The following is a 3,200-nucleotide window of genomic DNA, read 5'->3' as shown; positions in this document are numbered from 1 at the left end:
AACTTTACTATTTCTGCAAAATGACAAGAAGACAGAAATGTATCTTGAAGAGTAAGACAGATGTTATTATCTGGGCTGCTAAAAGTTAAAAATAGAATAGGGAAAATAATCTGAGCTCTATTTTTTTTACCCTATAAAATAAATTAGATTTTATTTATTTGTTTTTAATATCTGCAGATCTTTAAATTAAAATGTTTGAGAACTTCAAGAAATGTTGCTCATCACTGGCAAATTTAATTAAAAAACCAACTAAATTAACATCTCTGTTGGATAATGTTTCCCATCCCGTTAAGCTGGTGCTGAACTGGACAGCTCCTTCAGTGACCCTAAATGCACCAGGGAGCGTTATCACAGATCCTTCCTCCCAAAAGCTGTAAGACTTTATAATCACCACTGTTCCCAACAACCTCAATCAGTTGTTACATTGGTGCTGATTTTGCAGTTTCTACCTTAGTCAGTTTATTAACATGCTGCTGTCATTTTGCACATCTCTGATGTTGCAGCTTTTCTTCAAATATCCATTGCTGTAAAAATGTTCATAGCTGTATATTGGTTGTTTATTCTCCATGTGCACAGCATTTATATAATATAATATAATATTTTTTTGCTGCTGTAAACACCAGAATGTCCCTATTGTGGGACAATATTGGGATTTTCTCTTCTAATAGTTTCCTTCATTGAGTTTGCTATGGTTGAATTCAGGTTACTGTCAGTGATTAACTATTCATGAGCAACAAAGAAGCAATCTCCAGGGTCTCTCCTGCACCCTGGCTGCCTCCCCTCCCTCTCCATCATTGTGGTGAGAATATTAGGAACTGTGCTTGGTGTGTATGGGTGTGTGTGTGTGTGTGTGTGTGTGTGTGCCCATCTCTCTCTCTCTCTACGTGCTTGCGTCTAGAAGGATGCGTCTGAGGGTGCGGCAAGTTTACTGCAAGGCATGGACTTCTTTCCACATCCAGATTTGACGCCTGATAGTGGGTGAGGTTCTGAAACCTCCATCCGCTGATGCCCACATAATGCATGGCATTTAGTTAGTCATATTTATGTACTTTAACACAATTGTTTTATGTCCTTCCCTGTAAATATGAATCAATTATGTGAAAGTAACTAAATATGATTAAGTAAAAACCAAAAAGCGGTTGCATTATTTTTTTTTCCAGTGCAGGTTGAACTGCTGCTCCACTGTTTCCTTCTGTTAGTTATAAATATTAAAGCTCAATGGTGGGTGTAGCAGTTGTTTATAAGGGAATAATACACGTGGTCTCTTTAACGAGTGTTAGGATTGTTTTTATTATAAACAAAAACATTCATTAAGAGCTGAATCATGCCTCTTTTAAACGTCATATAGCCTAATTTGATTTGTGATCCATTTTGTTTAAACACGCATTACCAAAAGCCAAAAACTATCCAATCCTAGTTTTAATCTAGATTGATATTAAACGTGTAGATTGGGGTTGGGGAGGTCCAGGCGCAGTCCATTGGTGACACAAAGAAACCAATCTCCATCCTTATCAGCTGCACAGCTTTCATCTCCGACCCAGAATCAGAGCTCCCACCTCCCGGTGCGCACAGGGCGCACCGAGCCTCTTTGCTTCCTAACGTGGCCAGACCTTAATTAAACCCTGCGGCCTGGCTTGGCGCACGGAGAAGGTGTGGTTGGGTTGGTTTGGATGGCAGGAACACCCAGACGCGTAGCCGCTGGGGAGGGGAGGAGGGGTATGGCCAGGAGTGTCCGGGTAGCAGGAGATGATTAAGACGTCAGAAGCCTTAATAATACCACTGATATGTAGCGCACATACCTCCAGATTTGGCCAATGCTGCAGCTGCTCCAATCCGCGCTCTGGTTACTTTCTGTGAGGAACAGAGAGAAACACAAACCCTGGAAGCTCCTTTCCAAGCAGATCCACACACCAGATGGGTACCTTCCCGGCCGGTCTGAGACGCACACCGCAGCATCATCTGCGTAAAGTCAGCAAAGCAATCCAACAAAGACGCCCGATAAACCCCTTCAGAATAAAAGTCGCATTGAATCAATATGATTTTATGTTGATGTAAAACATGATAAAAAATAATTTTAAAGAAGCCACTTTTCGAAAATGATATTAAGATCATATTTTGTAGAATAGGAACGCCTGAATACGTGTGAATTTATGGGCCTAAAACCTTCTTAAAGGATATCCATTGAACTTTATTGATCTCATATTGGAGAAATTTACCTTTGCATTTAACCCATCTTCTTGGGGAGCACTGGGCTGCCATTGTGCAGCGCCCAGGGAGTAGTGTGGGGTTTTTGCTCAGAGAGCCAGAGTGGCAGTCTGTGGGAGTGTGGCTTGAACTCAGACCCTCGGTATTCTCACCTCTATATCCAAACCACTAGTCCGCCACTCCCCCTATTCCCCTATTCCTCATGTCTTGATAATGTGCAGCGTGAAAGACCCCAGGAATGCAATTAATGACAACATCATATACAACTTTAATATTGCCTTATTGATACAATAGCATGTGTAGAAAAAACTCCACAGCATGATTCATCCACCACCACAATGCGAGGAGATGATATGTAACGTTTTGCATGAGGGACAAATGTTTACATTAGTTTTGTTCTTTTCTTATTGTATTACTCTTTACTGATGTTTTAGATTTGCACAAAGATCTAGAAACAAGACTTGGTAGCACTTTAAATGAAGGCATGTGCATATGATTGTTACGACAATACACTGTCATAAACGTCATATAACACCAGGCAAGAACAATACAGAGTCTTGATGACTGTTTTCATGAACTGACATTTAGTAAATTGTGACACTTTAAAATGCAAATGATATGATTATCATAACCCATCATAAATATGTCACAACAGTTTTAACTCTAAACATTAAAAAAGTAATTTAGATGTATGTGTTAGCATTACATTACACTGTCATTGCTGACATAGGTATTAAACTCTGTCTGTCAGGAATCCATTTCACTATAACGTGTGACACGTAGGAGTAGATGTAAAATGCCATTAAGTCTTATTGATTCATTAACTTTATTGATCTCACAGTGGAGAAATTTACTCGTTGCATTAGCTCAAATAGTCAAAGGAGAAGAAAAAGATGCCAAAGGAAGAAAAAGGTGCATAGTATATAAGCAGTACAGCGCATTCACATATGACAGCTTTTTTTTTTAAATAGTAGGATTATTATACAGGGTTATTG

At 39.4% G+C, this 3,200-nt stretch overlaps 1 protein-coding gene across 1 annotated transcript in view; it reads right to left on the bottom strand.

Annotated features, from left to right (window-relative positions):
• Positions 1-1,953, bottom strand: part of LOC107095833 (dihydropyrimidinase-related protein 5-like) — a 22,172-nt gene extending 20,219 nt beyond the window's left edge. Inside the window, exon 1 of the mRNA XM_015392172.1 lies at positions 1,800-1,953. The gene's annotated coding sequence lies outside the window, so the exon portion shown is untranslated. The remainder of the gene's footprint in view (positions 1-1,799) is intronic.
• Between the last annotated feature and the right edge of the window lie 1,247 nt (positions 1,954-3,200).

The sequence above is a fragment of the Cyprinodon variegatus genome, unplaced genomic scaffold, assembly GCF_000732505.1.
Source record: "Cyprinodon variegatus isolate N-32 unplaced genomic scaffold, C_variegatus-1.0 Scaffold576, whole genome shotgun sequence".
In the NCBI taxonomy this organism is placed as follows: domain Eukaryota; kingdom Metazoa; phylum Chordata; class Actinopteri; order Cyprinodontiformes; family Cyprinodontidae; genus Cyprinodon; species Cyprinodon variegatus.
This window is presented reverse-complemented; position numbering and strand designations above follow the sequence as displayed.